The sequence below is a fragment of the Lissotriton vulgaris genome, unplaced genomic scaffold (assembly GCF_964263255.1).
Source record: "Lissotriton vulgaris unplaced genomic scaffold, aLisVul1.2 SCAFFOLD_6155, whole genome shotgun sequence".
In the NCBI taxonomy this organism is placed as follows: domain Eukaryota; kingdom Metazoa; phylum Chordata; class Amphibia; order Caudata; family Salamandridae; genus Lissotriton; species Lissotriton vulgaris.
This window is the reverse complement of record NW_028252794.1, coordinates 29,516-46,393: the sequence shown is the minus strand read 5'-3', so window position 1 is coordinate 46,393 and position 16,878 is coordinate 29,516.

Sequence of the window (16,878 nt, the reverse complement as noted above, 5' to 3'; positions counted from 1 at the left end):
CCTCCCAGCAGACCCGGCAACAAGAAAACCCCATGGTTCACCGACAAACTCAAGGAATCCAAGAAGAACTGCTGCACCCTCGAGAAAGCCTGGCGGCTCCACCACACCACAGACAACAGGGCCGCCCTCAAGCACGCCATCCGCAAACACCATCAGCTGATCCGCGCCACCAAGAAGACGGCACTGAAAGAACGACTGGACAACAACACCCACGACAGCAAGGAACTCTTCAGCATTGTCAAAGAGTTCTCCAACCCCAGCGCAGGAAACAACAACATCACTCCCTCGCAAGACCTCTGCAACTCACTCGCCTCGTTCTTCCACCGCAAGATCGCCGACATACACAACAGCTTCGACGCACAGACCACGCACCCTACCACCGAACCAGCGCCCGCACCACCACCCTCTGCAACTGGATCCCGATCAGCACCGAAGACACCACCCGCACGATGAACTCCATCCACTCCGGATCACCAACCGACCCCTGCCCGCACCACGTCTTCAACAAGGCCGACTCCATCATCGCACCCCACCTCCGAGACACCATCAACTCCTCCTTCCACACCGCCACCTTCCCGGAGAGCTGGAAGCACGCCGAGCTGAACGCCCTCCTGAAAAAACCAACAGCGGACCCCACCGACCTCAAGAACTACCGTCCCATCTCGCTCCTTCCTTTTCCAGCCAAAGTCATTGAGAAGACCGTCAACAAACAGCTTGTCGCCTTCCTCGAGACGAACGGATACCTCGACCCCTCGCAGTCTGGGTTTCGGGCCAACCACAGCACCGAGACCGCCCTTATCACAGCCACCGACGACATTAGAACCCTGATCGACAACGGGGAAACAGCGGCCCTCATCCTCCTGGACCTCTCTGCAGCATTCAACACCGTTTGCCACCACACCCTAGTGAAGTGCCTCAGCAACATCGGGATCCGAGAGAAAGCGCTGGAGTGGATCATCTCGTTCCTCACCGGAAGAACCCAGAGAGTCCGCCTCCCTCCGTTCAGATCTGAGGCCACCGAAGTCATCTGCGGCGTACCACAAGGATCTTCACTCAGCCCTACCCTCTTCAATGTCTACATGTGCCCCCTCGCTGCCATTGCACGCCAGCACAACCTCAACATCATCTCCTACGCCGACGACACCAAGCTCATCCTCTCCCTCACCAACGACCCCACCACCGCCAGAGCCAACCTACACGAAGGTATGAAAGACGTCGCCGACTGGATCGTGGATGAGAAACAGCCGCCTTAAACTGAACTCGGACAAGACGGAAGTCCTCATCCTGGGATCATCACCCTCCGCTGGGGACGACTCCTGGTGGTCCCGGCCCTGGGCACCGCTCCCAAACCTACGGACCACGCACGAAACCTGGGCTTCATCCTGGACTCCTCCCTGTCAATGACCAGACAAGTCAATGCCGTCTCCTCATCGTGCTTCAACACCCTGCGCATGCTCCGCAAGATCTTCAGATGGATCCCCACGGAAACCAGGAAGACCGTCACCCAGGCACTCGTCATCAGCCGACTAGACTACGGGAACACCCTCTATGCCGGAACCACAGCCAAACAAAAAAGACTCCAACGCATCCAGAACGCCTCGGCACGACTCATCCTCGACATCCCCCAACACAGCCACATCACCGGACACCTGAGAGACCTGCACTGGCTCCCCGTAAGCAAGAGAATCACGTTCAGACTCCTCACCCACGCACACAAGGCTCTCCACAACCTAGGCCCCAAGTACCTCAACGACCGCATGACCTTCTACACGCCCACCCGCCAGCTACGATCGACCAGCCACGCACTCGCCACCGTACCACGCATCCGCAGAGCCACCGCCGGAGGAAGATCCTTCTCCTACCTGGCAGCCAAGACTTGGAACTCCCTCCCCACCCACCTTCGGCGAACCCAAGACCATCTCTCCTTTAGAAAGCGGCTCAAGACCTGGCTGTTCGAGCAGTAACTTACCCCTCCCCCAGCGCCTTGAGACCCTCCCGGGTGAGTAGCGCGCTATACAAATGCCGTGAATGATTGATTGATTGATTGATAGTACCATCGTTACTGATATTGAGGTAGAAATCACTCCAATCCAGAACTCAGATAATAATGGGCATGTGTTCAACATCTGCTGCTTCCAAACCACATTTAGGGCACCTAGTACGATCGCCTATTGAATTATTTTGGGACCATTTTGAAATTCGTTGCAGGGTGTAATATAGATGACATATTGTTTTATATAATGGAAGCCTCAAGCTAGAGGATTGTACCAGTTTACTAATGCTGCTGAATGAAGTAGAAATGTTATGTGAGGTTATATTTACCCCCAGTCTTGTTGACCATTTCACAGCAAGTTTAGGGCAGTCATCTAGTTTATATTGATTGAGACACTTATAGGCTATACTGATCAGAGATTTTGTCTTTTCCATATATAGACATGTCCATATATCCGAGTCTGATACTTCTCTCAGATTAATTTTCCGTATCAAGAAATCTCGAATTTGTGTGTATTTAAACCGCATCTGTTCGGGCAGCTTAAAAAGAAGTTTAAGTGTCTCAAAATCTAGAAGGCCCGCCGTACCATACAGATCTCCTAGAGTATTTATACCAAGATTAACCAATGCACAACCCGTTCTATCATTGAAAATTCCAGGTAATCCCGGATTGTCCCACAGCGGCAGCTTGGAATGAAAAAAAGAAGTCCTACCAATAGTCAAAATTAAATTCCAGATGCGCACTGCATCCCTAGCAGTCTTAAATTTTTCTCTTTTAAAATAATTTGGATCATTTACTCTTGCCAGAAATTGATTAGAGTCTGTGCCCAGCATAAATTGATGAAAAAAATATTGAATATTAGAATTAAAGAGACTACGGAGGCAACCTAAAAAAGTAGCAAAGAAGTATATTTTAAAGTCTGGGAAATTAATCCCCCTTTATTAAGCGGGAGCTTCAGTAAAGAGAGCGATCTTTGGGCTTTTTTATGCCCCCATATAAAACTGCTAAAGATCCCATCCAATTTTTTGAAAAAGAAATTGCTTAAACATAAAGGGATTGACCTAGATAAATAAAGACATTTTGGTAAAATCTTAATCTTAATTTTGATAAGGTTAATCCACCCTACAAGATTAAGAGGGATCTTGTGCCACTTTTTTTAGAAGGGCTGACACTTCTTTCAGTAAGACATCATAGTTAAGTGCATTCATGTCTCCTATTTTGGATGAGATTTGCACACCTAAGTAGGTAGCAGATTGACAGGTACCATAAACAGCCACCGGAGGTTTATAATTCAATATAACCTGTGTTTTATTTAGGTTTAATTTATAGCCAGAAATGGTTCCAAAATTATTTGCTTCCTCCGTGATTCCTGATATAGCTTCTACCACATCCGTTGTTTACACCGCTAAATCATCGGCGTACGCTGTAATTTTGAGGGTATTTGTGCTAAATTTAAAAAGATTATAATGCGGTTGAGACTGGAGAGCATTTATAAATGGCTCCATTGAGAGAGCAAACAATAACGGTGATAGGGGACACCCTTGACGTGTACCTCTTAAAATCGAGAAGTTAGAAGACAGCATGCCGGCATAGCTAATTTTCGCCTTGGGGTGATCATATAGAGCCTGCACCTTCCTCAAGTATTGACCCTTAAAGCCAAATTCTGCCATGACAGCCCAGAGATAATCCCACCCCACTCGGTCAAAAGCTTTTTCAGCGTCTAATAATACCATTTCGAGTGGAGTGGGATTAGTTGCCGCTACATCGAATGCTGTTATTGCCGTATTTACGTGTGCTGTTGTGTCCCTGCCTATCACAAAGCCATGCTGTTGTAAATTAACTAATTTTGGCATGAGTGGAGCAAGCCGCATAGCAAGTACTTTAGCAAATGCCTTCGCATCCGCGTTAATCAATGAAATCTGTCTATAAGACCTACATTCCATTGCTGGTTTATTCTTTAAAAACATGATTTCGGCAGTCTTCCATGAGTAAGAGGCCTTCCCAGTTTCACTAATCTGATTAATAACCGAACAAAGAAGAGGAAGTAATTCATCTGTGCAGATTTTGTACACTTCTATTGAAATCGAATCCTCCCCTGCTGCTTTACCTGAAGGAAGAGAAGCAATAGCAAGTCTAAGCTCTGTAAGTGTGATCTTTTCCTCCAGCTGTTCCATACCTTCTGCTTCTATATCCCTATCAATAGCCAGGTTCTTGTGAATATAGCTTTATATGTTATCCTTGTTGGGCAATTTTCAGGAGTATACAATTTACTATAGTATTTGACAAATTGCTGCAATATTTGTGCAGGTTGATTATATATAGTATTATTAGGACCCTTGATAGATTTAATTAATGTATTAGCTCTATTATCGGCGACTTTCTACGCCAGAATTTTCCCTATTGTATCGCCACTTTCATATCGTGACAGTTTATATATGAAGTTTGATACTACTTCTCTCTCTAAAGAAGTTTTTAATCATAGATCGGAGACTTACTAGTTTAAGTTCAATTTAAGCAACATTTTCCACACTTTGTGCCCTCAGTCCAAGAGTTTCCACCAAATGCAAAGGTAAGGCATAGGACTTAACTTTGATTTGGAGTAGGTAATTTATGGACTGCATCCCTTTCTCTAAGTTGAGTGAGAGTTATAGGAGGCAAGGTTTTAATCAACTGTTTTAGAATAATTTTCTAATTTTGGACCTGCGCACTTTATGGATAAAAATGAGGTTGTACAGACAGGTGATATTGCGTTAAATACAAAAACTGAATGACAGATTTGTAATAGTGTTTTATTCTGAAGAATATAAAACCTAAATAGCAATGATTGTGTGTGTGAGAAAGTAAGAGTGATGGGGATAAACCATTGGAAATGGGTGTTCCCAAACTAGAGTGAACCTTGGAGCGCACAATTTGGAATAAAGGTTGACCACTTACTTGGGCATGATGGCAGTATTTAGCTGAAATACATCTGAAACATGACAAGTCAGTAGCACGAGAGCACTTTAATGAAACCACACCGAAGGCACCCTCAATGTCAGTGTCCTTGCTTGGAGTTTTTGATAGGGTCAAGAGTAATTAGAGGTGGAGAGTGCTCACTCTGAAAGCAGCAGACATGCCCTTTGAAACAGAGTGGGGTGGTGGCCAACAAACTGCAAAGGATACAGGGACGTTATGGTTAGGAAATAGAATTTGGAAAAACATTTGAAATTCACAAAAAAAAACAAAGGTTACAGGGATGTTATACATAGGTGAAGATTTCAGGCATACAAAACTGTGAAATTCAGCAGGTATAGCTAGCTGGGCTCACTATAACTTACGCTCCCACAATGCACTGTTTATGACTTTACATATTAGATCACTCATTACAGAGTCCGTGACATCCCTAATGACATCACTGATGACATTTCAAATGTAATTTTCTTAAAGATAGGGAAATACCCTATTTTGATGAGATCCTACAAACCTATTACACTCTTAAATAGTGATATCAAAGTGTATTCAAAAATGTTTGCTACTCGACTGAACAAAGTAATGCAGCAACTTGTATCAGTCTGGCAACATGGCTTTATACATGGGAGGGGAACGGTGGATTATGTTAGGCGGGTAATTACATTACTGGATGTCACAAAAGTTCTTGCAAAGCCTATGGGGGGTGCGTTTCCTGAAGCAGAGAAGGCCTTTGACAGCGTGGCATGGAGCTATCTTTGGAAGATCAAGGAGGTTAATGGCCTCAGGATATTTTTTATTAGGACAATACAGACTATGTGTATTAAACCTACTGCCCGGCTGTGAGTAATGGGGGGAGAGTCTAAAACCATGCTTAAGTGAAAGAGGAACAAGGCAGGGGTGTCCCTCCTCTCCTCTGTTGTTTGCATTATGCCTAGAGCCGCTTTTTCGACGACTGGAAGCTCTGAAAGATATTATCCCTGTCAGTCTGCAGGGCTGGATACCAAGATATTGGCATATGCCGATGATGTAACCATAATTACTACTAACCCTGACAGAGAGCTACAGGTGGTTGAAAACATAGCTGATAATTTTGCAATCCAATCTGTCTTTTTTTTACTGAATAGTACTAAAACACGGGTACTGATAAACAGATTTACCCCTGCTTCTGATAACAGGATTTCAACAAAGCAGTCTATCTTGGAATAACTATCACAGAAAAAGTCGAGGAAATAGTGGATTTTAATCTTTCCCCTATAATGGGGAAAAATCGGAAGGATCCCTGCCGGTGGTATACCTTGAGACTTTCAATGATGAGGTGCAGCTAGTAAAAATGATGATCTTGCCAAAGCTACTTTACATCTTCAGAACATTACACCCCGGTACACAACAACTGCTTTAAGCTAATCGAGAGGGAGGTCGCTAGGTTTATCTGGTCCTATGGAAAAACAAGGAGGGCCAATGCATTCCTATGTCTACCTAGGGATAGAGGGGGTGGGAGCTTCCTAATTTTAAGCTATATTACATGGCAGCCGTGCTGCAGAATTATGGCCCTCTATTTAGCAACAAAGTAAGGGCAGGGCCCAATCTTTGCTATGTCCCATTGATATTTGAGATTTTGATAGGGGAAATGGCTGCCTAGTGAAATTTTACGAAGCATGCTTCTTAAAAAAACAAAGTTTAAGATTTTAATCACTGCATTACAGAACTGGGAAGGGATTCGGAAACGGCTTGGGATTGGCAGATTCAGTAGATAAACCCCCCTGCTTAGGAATTACCAGCTACCTAGGGCCTTGCAAGATGATGGCTTGGCAAGGTTGGAAAAGGCTGGCTGTGGTAGGGTGGTGGATCTCGTTAATGGAGATTATATTGCATCCTTCGAGGTGGTTAGGGTAAGATTCAATATAGCCCCCTGAGACTTTTTACAATGAAGGGTTTTTTACTCAATAAAGCCGGAGGAGCGGCAGGTATTTTACAGGTCCCCTTAATGGAACTATTAACAAAGGACAAAAGCTCCTTAATTTCACACATATACAGCTGTTTGCTGGAAGAGGCCCTGGATGATTTGGATAAACATAGCCTGAAGTGGCAGGTCAGGATAGGGCTTCCAGATTCGTTTTTTTGGAATATTTAGAAATGGGGGGCTTAATATTGCTTTCTGCCAACCTACAGTCACAGAATTTTAAAACCCTCTTTGATTCATATATAACACCTGCAAAAATTGCAAAATGTAGCGGAGTGGAGGGGACTCAGTGTTTTAGATGCAGGGCTGAAGGCGCAGACCTGGCTCACTTATTTTCCACCTGTCCTTGCATAGAGTAAATAGGCCCGGGAAATAGTTGTTTTTTTAAGGGAAGTACTGAAGACGAATATACATCTATCATCTCAGATTATGCTCTTTGGAATAGATTAGCACAATAGGAGAACTGGGAAGGAGCTAATCTTTATTGCCATGTCGCTCCTCAGGTTGTGCCTTACCTCAGCTTGGCTGGAACTGATACCACTGACTTTTTAGCGATGAAAAGGGCGCTTCCTACATATTTACAATTTAGAGACAGCTTTGTATGAACAAAGAGGAAGGAAGGGAAGGATTTTGGGAAATAGGATTTGGGGCAAGAGAGGTTCAGAAAGAGGCAAGGGAAGTGCAGAAACATGTAAAATAAATGCACAGAGAGTCAAAAGATGAGCAGAAAGAGGCAAGAGAGGTGCAGAAAAAAGCAAGAGAATTGCTGAAAGAAGCAAAAGAGGTATAGAAAGAACCAAGAGAAGTGAAGAAAGAGGCAAGTAAGGTTCAGAAATAAGCAGGAGCAGTGCAGAAAGAACCAACAGAGGTGTAAAAAGAGGCAAGAAGGGTGCTAAAAGAGGTAGGAGAGGTTGGCAAAGAGGCAAGAGAGGTACAGAAAGAGGCAGGAGGGGTGCAGAAAGAATGAAGAGAAGTGCAGAAAGAAGCAAGAGAATTCCTGAAAGAAGCAACAGAGGTGTTGAAAGAGGCACAAATGGTGCAGAGATAGGCAGGAAATGTGCAGAAAGAAGAAACAGGGGTGCAGAAAGAGGCAAGAGAGGTGCAGAAAGAGAAGAGGGGTGAAGAAAGAAGCAAGAGCAGTGCAGAATGAACCAACAGAGGTGCAAAAAGAGACAAGAGGAGTGCAGAAAGAGATAGGAGAGATGCAAAAGGAGGCAATAAAGATACAGAAATTGACACGAGGGGTGGATAAATAAACATTGAGAAGTGCAGAAAGAGGCAAGAGAACTGCTGAAAGAAACTACAGAGGTGTAGAAATATGCAAGAAACCCGCAGAAAGAAGCAAGAGCAGTGCAGAAAGAACCAACAGAGGTACAAAAAGAAGCAACAGAGGTACAGAAAAAGGTAGAAGAGGTGCACAAAGAGGCAAGAGAGGTACAGAAAGAGGCAGTAGGGATACAGAAAGAAGGAAGAGAAGTACAGAAAGAAGCAACAGTGGTGCTGAAAGAGGCATGAAGGGTGCAGAAAGAGCAATAGAAATGCATAAAGAACCACCAGAGGTACAGAAAGAGGCAAGGGAGGTGCAGAAACAGGCAGGACAGGTCATAAAGAAGGAACAGGGGAGCAGAAAGAGGCAAGAAAGGTGCAGAAAGGGAAAAGAGGGGTGCAGAAAGAGGCAATCGGGATATAGAAAGATGCAATAACAGTGCACAATGAACCAACAGAGGTGCAAAAAGAGGCAAGAGAAGTACCGAAAGAGTTAGGAGAGATGCACAAAGTGGCAAGAGAGGTACCGAAAGAAGCAGGAGAGGTGCAGAAATAAGGAAGAGACTTGCAGAAAGAGGCAAGAGAATTGCTGAAGGAAGCAACAGATGTAGAAAGAAGCAAGAGAAGGGCTGAAAGAGGCAAGTGAGGTACAGAAGGAAGCAAGAGCAGTGCAGAAAGAAAGAAAAGAAGTGCAGACAGAGGCAAAATAATTAGCTGAAAGAAGCAACATAGGTGCAGAAAGAGGCCTTGATGCAAAGTCATCTTGTGACCTGTGCACCGCCCAACTTTTTGCTGACTGATACTGGTGGCAACTGACTCTGACTGACTCTGGGCTCTGCCTAACCAGGCCCGGAGCCAGTGCTATGCTGAAAGACACTTAGAATACAGTAAAAACACCTACATACACTAGGTTACACTATGGGTTGGTATACCCCTGTGATTGGTATGACCTCCGATGTAAGGCCCTAGTAGATAATAGAGAATGGAGATTAAACCTACCTCTAAGTCACTTTCATAAAATAGGGCATGGCAGTTTAGAGTCCAGCAGCCCTTTTCTGCACTTGCATGTGTGCACTGCTGAGCCTGATGTCAGTTTAAAAGTACCCCTGTGTGTTCAGAAAGAGGGGAAGAGGGGAAGAGGGGTGCAGAAAGAGGTAAGAGAAGTGCAGAAAGAAGCAACAGAGGTACAGAAAGAGGCAAGAGAAGTTCAGAAAGATGCAAAAGAGGTGCGCAAAGACGGTACAGGGGTGCACACAGAGGCAAGATAAGTACAGAAACAACCAACAGAGATGCAGAAAGAGGCAAGAGGGGTACAGAAAGAGACAGGAGAGGAGCAGAAAGAGGCGAGAGAGGTACGCACAGAGGCACGAGGGGTGCAGAAATTTGCAAGTGAGGTACAGAAAAAAGCAAGAGCAGTGAAAAAAAGAACACTGGTGCAGAAAGAGGCAAGAGAGGTACAGAAAGAGGCAAGAGGGCTGCAGAAAGAGCAAAGAGGGTTGCAGAAATTTGCAAGACTGGTGCAGAAAGAAAGAAAGAACAGAAGAAACTAGAGTAGTATAGAAACTAGCAAGAGAGGAGCAGAAACAGGTAAGATGGGTGCAGAAAGAGGCAAGCGGGGTTCAGATTTTTGAGAGGTGCAAAAAGAAGCACGAGCAGTGCAAAAGAACCAACAGAGGTGCACAAAGGTAAGTGAGGTAGAGAAGGAGGCAAAAGAACTGCAGAAATAGGCAAGAGAGTTACAGAAACAGGCAAAAGGGGTACAGAAAGAGGGAACAGGTAGGCAGACTGAGACAAAAGAGGTGTAGAAAAAGGCAAGAGAGGTACAGAAAATATAATGTAATGTAATGCAATCTTATAAAGCGCACTATCACCCCACGGGTATCCTGGTGCTGAGGTTATATTAGCTACCCTATTCGAAGGTATTTCCCTGAAGCAGACAGTTCCGCATTACACCCTTGGGAAGAGCCATGTTTTAAGCTTCTTCCTAAAGTGTAGGAAATATTCTATTTGCCTAAGATTAGGTGGGAGTTTGTTCCATAGACAAGCAGCTGCACAGCAAAATGCTCTACCTCCAAATCTAGTGGTTCTAATTCTGACACGGGAACTGCAGAATGAGGCAAGAGGGATGCAAAACAGGGAAGAAGTGTACAGAAAGAAACAAAAGAAGTGCAGAAAAAAGGAACAGAGGTGCAAGTAGAGAGAAGAGGGTGCAGAAAGAGGCACCAGGGGTACAGAAAGAAGCAAGACATGTGCAGAAAGAAACAAAAGGAGTTCAGAAAAAAGGAACAGAGGTGCAGAAAGAGGTAACAGTGGGGGGCAGGAAGAGACAACAGAGGTGAGGAAACAGGCAAGATGGGTGGAGAAAGAGGCAAGGGGTGTAGAAAGAAGCGAGAGGTGTAGAATGAAACAAATGAATTGCAGAAAGAAGGAACAGAGTTGCAGAGAGGCAATAAAGGTACAGAAAGATGCACAAGAGGTGCAGAAAAAAGCAAGAGAAGTGCAGAAAGAAGCAACAGAGGTACAGAAAGAGGGAAGAGGGGTGTAGAAAGGGGCAAGAGAGGTGCAGAAAGAAGAAACAGAGGTGCAGAAATAGGAAAGAGGGGTGGAGAAAGAGGCAAGAGGGTGCAGGAAAAAGCAAGAAATTTGCAGAAACAAACAAAAGAAGTGCAACAAGAAGGAACAGAGGTACAGAAAGAGGCAAGAGGGGAGCAGTAAGAGGGAATAAGGGTACAGAAAGAGGCACAAGGATTGCAGAAAGAAGGCACAGATATGCAGAAAGAAGCAAGAGAAGTGCAGAAAGAAGCAATAGAGGTACAGAAATAGGTATGAGGGGTGGACAAAGAGGCAAAAGATGTGAGACAGAAGTGTCACAGGTGCAAAAAAAGGGGCACCGGAATGGGGAAAGTGCAGAGAGGTGTGCAGAAAGAAGCAAGAGAGATGCAGAAAGAAACACAAGCGAAGCAGAAATAAGGATCAGGGGTGCAAAAAGAGGCAAGAGGGGTACAGAAAGACTGAAGAGGGGTGCAGAAAGAAGCAAGAGTAGTGCAGAAAGATGCAACAGAGTACAGAAAGAGCCAAGAGGGGTGCAAAAAGAGGGAAGAGGGATGCAGAAAGAGGGAAGAGGGGTGCAGAAAGAGGGAAGAGGGGTGCAGAAAGAGGCACAAGGGGTACAGATAGAAGCAATAGATGTGCAGAAAGAAACAAAAGAAGTGCAGAAAAAAGGAACAGAGGTGCAGAAAGAGGCATCAGGGGTACAGAAAGAGGCAACAGAGTGAAGAAAGAGGGAAGGGGTGGAGAAAGAGGCAAGGGGTTGTAGAAAGAAGCAAGAAAGCTACAGAAAGAAACAAAAAGTGCAGCAAGAAGGAACAGTGGTGACGAAAGAGGCAAGAGGGGAGAGCAGTAAGAGGGAAGAAGGGTACAGAAAGAGGCACAAGGGCTGAAGAAATAAGGCACAGATCTGCAGAAAGAAGCAGGAGAAGTGCAGAAAGAAGCAATAGAGCTGCAGAAAATGGGATGAGGGGTGGAAGAAGAGGCAAAAGAAGTGTAGACAAAAGTAACACAGATGCAAAAAATGGGAACCGGGCTGCAGCAAGTGCTGAGAGGGGTGCAGAAAGAGCAAAACGGGTGCAAAAAGAAACATAGGAAAAGCAGAAATAAGGAACAGGGGCTCAGAAAGAGGCAAAAGGGGTGCAGAAAGACAGAAGAGGGATGCAGAAAGAAGCACGAGTGGTGCAAAACGAAGCAAGGTACAGTAAGAAGCAAGAGTAGTGCAGAAAGATGCAAAGGAGGTGCAGGAAGAGGCAAGAGGTGTGCAGAAAGAGGCACAAGGGGTGCACAAAGATGCAAGAGAGGTGCAGGAAGAAGCAAAAGAGGTGCCGAAAGAGGGATGGAGAAAGAGGCAAGAGGGGTACAGAAAGAAGCAAGAGACATGCTTATGAAGGACACCTTTGGACAATTGATGACATTTTTCCCAAAACTGCCTTTGTTTATTCTAATATATGCCAAAGGCAGAAATGGAACTGGTCCAACCACTATTGTCCACAGATTGAGAAAGCTATGAAACATGTGAATAAATCTGTTTCTGCCTTTCTCCGAGACAATAGAATGGGGTCCATCAACCACAACAATCTGCGTTTCAATATGCATGACATCTATGGGAGAGACGGTGTACATTTTACAGATGAGGGAAACAGAGTCTTCCTCTTGAAATTTAGACTGCATTGGTACTTACTTGTAGGTACTAAAATCTCCCAATAAACACAAGGGCTCTTTTTAGAGCCACCCAACATCTAAACACATACACTTCATGAATATTTGAAACATATTTTCTTTTTCTTGCTTAGGTACGCTTATGGAACGACTTTAATTTTTTATAATCCCTGAGGACCCAATCCCCGGGGCTCAAATATAACATTGAGGACCGTGGGGGGAGCCCCAAGTCCCCCACAATCCCAGCCAGCTCCCCACGTCCTTAGGGAGCCGACATTGCTTTTCGTCAGAGAGAGCAGCTTACATACAGCTCTCTCTGACAAAAAGCAATCTGCTTTCCTACTTGAAAGAGAGAGCAGGTAAACTTGCTCTCTCTTTCAAATAGGAAAGCGGTTTGCTGTGCTAGGGTGGGAGCCGCGAGGCTCCCGCCCTACCACAGCAAACAACAGTGTCCCGGGGGTAGGCACCCTGGGACACTGCAGGAGCCGGCCCTGGGAGGTGGTGATCACCAGGGCTATCAAAGGCTCCAGGAGGGGTCCCCCTCCCAACATTCAAAAATCCTGGGGTGTGATGGTCCCCAGGGCAGGGGGGTCTGTCATGGACCCCCTATTTTGTATATTAGAGCCCCGGGAAGATGGCCGTCCCCGGGGTGTGTGGGGGGCTTGAGCCCCCCACACAGTTTTTTTTAATAAAAAGAGGCCCCGGGGGGTGGCGGTCCCCGGAACTTCGGGGGGCCATGAGCCCCCCCTCCATACATATAGTTAAAGCCCCGGGGGTGTCAAACACCGGGGCAGGGGCACCCCTCTGGGCCCCCTATTATGAAAAAAAAATTGGCCCCGGGATTTGGCCCTCCGTGGCTAAATAACAATAAAGCGGGCTTCAGGTTATTTTTCTTTTTTGCCCAGTACGCGTACCATATGCGTATCCCGCAATTTAAAAAAAACTTGGGGCCTAAGAATCCATGTGGGACCCCCTGAGCAGGCCTAGGGGATCAGTATGTTTCTACCCTGCCCCCTTCGCGTATTTTTTGCGGTTCTTTTACTGCTTTTTCATGACTCAGTTTTACCGAGGCACAAGATGGCTGCCAACACTTATATAATGTAAACATAAGGAGTGAGTGCTTATGATAAAATAAAATGAATGTGGTGGAACGCGTGATACCAATACATGTAAAAGCATTTCTGCATTTCACCCATATGATGAATATAAAAGACTCAATAAAAATATTTTTTAAATATGATAATTTATGGCCCAGATTTCCATTGTAGTGATTTCTGAGTTCCAGGTCTAGTTGTCAGATCGGCACACACACTTCCTCATGGCTGGTATACACCCACACCACACCCATCCAGCGCATTCGTCACTACACATGTGACCCTTTGTATAAAAAAGACGGAAAGCTCGTGTTGTACGCCATTTTAGAGTTGTTCCCTAAGTACCGAACAAGGGGCCCATTATTACATGCGTGGACTCTTTGGTCACTGAGCTAGTGGTACCCGAAGCACTGAGCGAGTGAAGAACCTGCGAGGATGATAATGGGAGCAGGAGTATGTCGTTAGCCATAGAGATATCAAGACTCGCCACCTTATATGAGACTTCTTTGTTGGAGATCGGAACTACATCATGAAGAAGGTGTCTTTTCCACAAAAAGGTGAGCAGCGAGGCCTCGGTACTCATCGGAGGGAGTCATAGGGTTGTGGCAGACTACCTACAAAAACGCGACTTAGCTTTTTAGACGAACGCACTCCTATATAGTGTTTTAATTTACTGTATACATTTTTTTCCAATAGCAGGAACGTTTTTATAATCTCTGGAATGTCCGGAGTGTTACCTATACAAATAGTTGGTAGAAATGTGAAAAGGAACGTGTATAAATGCGCGATGTTATCTAACTCCAAATTAATATGGTAAAATTCCCAATCATAACATCTTTCTTTTAGTATCTTTTAGATGTAGAGCTTCAGGGTGCATTATGTCCGGCACTTGGTGAAAAACACCGGTGACCAAAAGGTGAGCTGCGAGTATTGTTTTCAGTCACTCTCTTATTTCTTCACTCGTTTCATAAAAAAATTAGACACAATGTTAACTACCTTTTTATCTTACAGGTTGTGTTTTACAAATTGATTAAACCCCCGCATAAAGAAACCTACAAAGCTCTACTTTTGTGCATTCTGCGATGATGTTTGGCCATTGCAACAATGTGGTGCACCCTCTTTGAATGACGGCAACGGCACAAGGTGAGCAAAGAAGCTTGTTTCCGAAAGAACAACAAGTTATCTGTGTCATTTGAGATGTCATCAGTGATGTCATCAGTGATGTCACTGACCATTTCATGAATGATGTAATATGTGACATCATCAGAAGTGGATTGCGGGTGCGCGATATATAGTTAGTGCAACTAACTATATATGAAATTTCAATGGTTTTGTGTGAGTAAAATAAGGTTTTGTAAATGCTATTTCCTAACTATATATGGTCTATAACCCATGGTTTTTTCAGTGAATTTTCAAGGTTTTGTAAATGCTAATTCCTAACTATATATGGTCTATAACCTATGGTTTTTTCAGTGAATTTCAATGGATTTTTAATAGCAAATATCAAAAGCTTTAAAATGTGAAGTACGTGGTAGGTAAAAACATTTTCGTGTTTATGCATGCTGATGTGCTTTGAACGCTGCCCCCCCCTCTTTTCTTTTAGGAGTATTCTCTCTTTGCAGATAGTGAAGGGTAGGGAACGCAGGCCTTTGCCCCCGTTGTAATGCGTTGTGCCTGCTTCCCTCTCCATTTGATTGATTGTTATCCAAGCATTTACTGTTTTAGAATTGGTTCTCTTTGGTTCATTCTCTATTTACAAACAAGCACAGAGTCGCAATACTCTGTTTAGTCTTTGCAGATAGTGAAAAATCGTTAAAAAAACAAAAGGAATCAAGCAAAATCAGTAGGCCACTAATGGGATCTCTTTTTGACCTCGCTAAAATAGAAACATTAGGAACAACCCCTCATGAGAAATACGAAACTAGTGAGAGGAACTCAGCTTGACACCATGATGGCTGCAAGACAGCTCGGCTCCGCCGCCCACCCCGCCCAAAATAACGACAAACCCTATGCAAATATTATATATATATATACAACACGCCAGCAAAGTAACAGGGTAAAACGTTTTATTAAATAACTATTTACATGGCAGCCTGCTGCAACATCGATCCAAATGCATGCCGCCATTCCCGGGATTTCTCCCCGACTACTCTGTGGCCTACGAGATGGATCAGTATGGGCAAATATACACTTGGGGATTCACAAGCAACAACAAGCCTTTGTATTTGGGGCTCAAAATCAACAACAGTGACAGAGAACAGAAGCGAACTAAGCACTCAGGGGCTACGTTTAAACGTAACATTATCTCCCCAGAGGTTCATCACCTTACACAGACATGCACCCTGATCTCCTTGGCCTCAGTCAAACGCCAATAGTAAGATTTTCATAGGTGAGTGTAGGTTCATGGTTTTCCATCCACAGACTAAAAGCCTGGAGTGGGACTGAAAGAACCATAACTAGGTAAGAAGGAAGGCAGAGGCTGTTGGAAGGACTCTGGATATGGTATGTTGCTTGGTCCCTGAGATGCTTCGATGTCACTGCCTTGCACAAATGGCATAAGTCCTGGATGTTGGGTGCCATAGTTGAGTGTTCCGAGCAGCGCTTGTAACACTGTCTGAAGCTCATTTGCACCTGCTGCAGCTTCACTATTCTCAAAGTAAGTAGGGGCTGTTTGATGACCTGACTGCATTGGAAAGCAATGTGATGTGGTGCCTCCCTGAACCGCTTGACAGAGGCCCCCGAGGGGCGGTGTGGTGGCGCGACTCGGAGGGGGCGCTTAGCTCCTGCCCCCTCCGAACTTTTTGCCTTTTGGTGACTCTTCCATTCTGGACCTTGTCCCACAATCCGTTTGACCTGAAGACACGTCCTGCGGTGCCCTAGTCCGACCATCACATATACCTGCGCCAGGAGATGGCGTGGGGTGCACTAGAAGGGAGAGGCGGCGCGAACGAGCCTCCCCCACCTCCCCAGGTGGAGGTTTCTCAGCTACACCCCAGCGCTTCACTCGGCCAGCTGACTTGCGCCCGCTCTTGCGGCACAGTGCCTCGCTCGGCCAGCTGAATTGCGCCTGCTCCACACCTTGTCCCACAATCCGTTTGACCTGAAGACACGTTCTGCGGTGCCCTGATCCGACCATCACATATACCTGCGCCAGGAGACGGCGTGGGGTGCACTAGAAGGGAGAGGCGGCGCGAACGAGCCTCCCCCACCTCCCCAGGTGGAGGTTTCTCAGCTACACCCCAGCGCTTCACTCGACCAGCTGACTTGCGCCCGCTCTTGCGACACAGTGCCTCGCTTGGCCAGCTGAATTGCGCCTGCTCTTGCTATTACAGCGTCTCACTCGCCATCCAACGGAATTGCACCCAATCTTGCGGTACAGCGACAGGCGGCTGCCACGGAGCTCACAA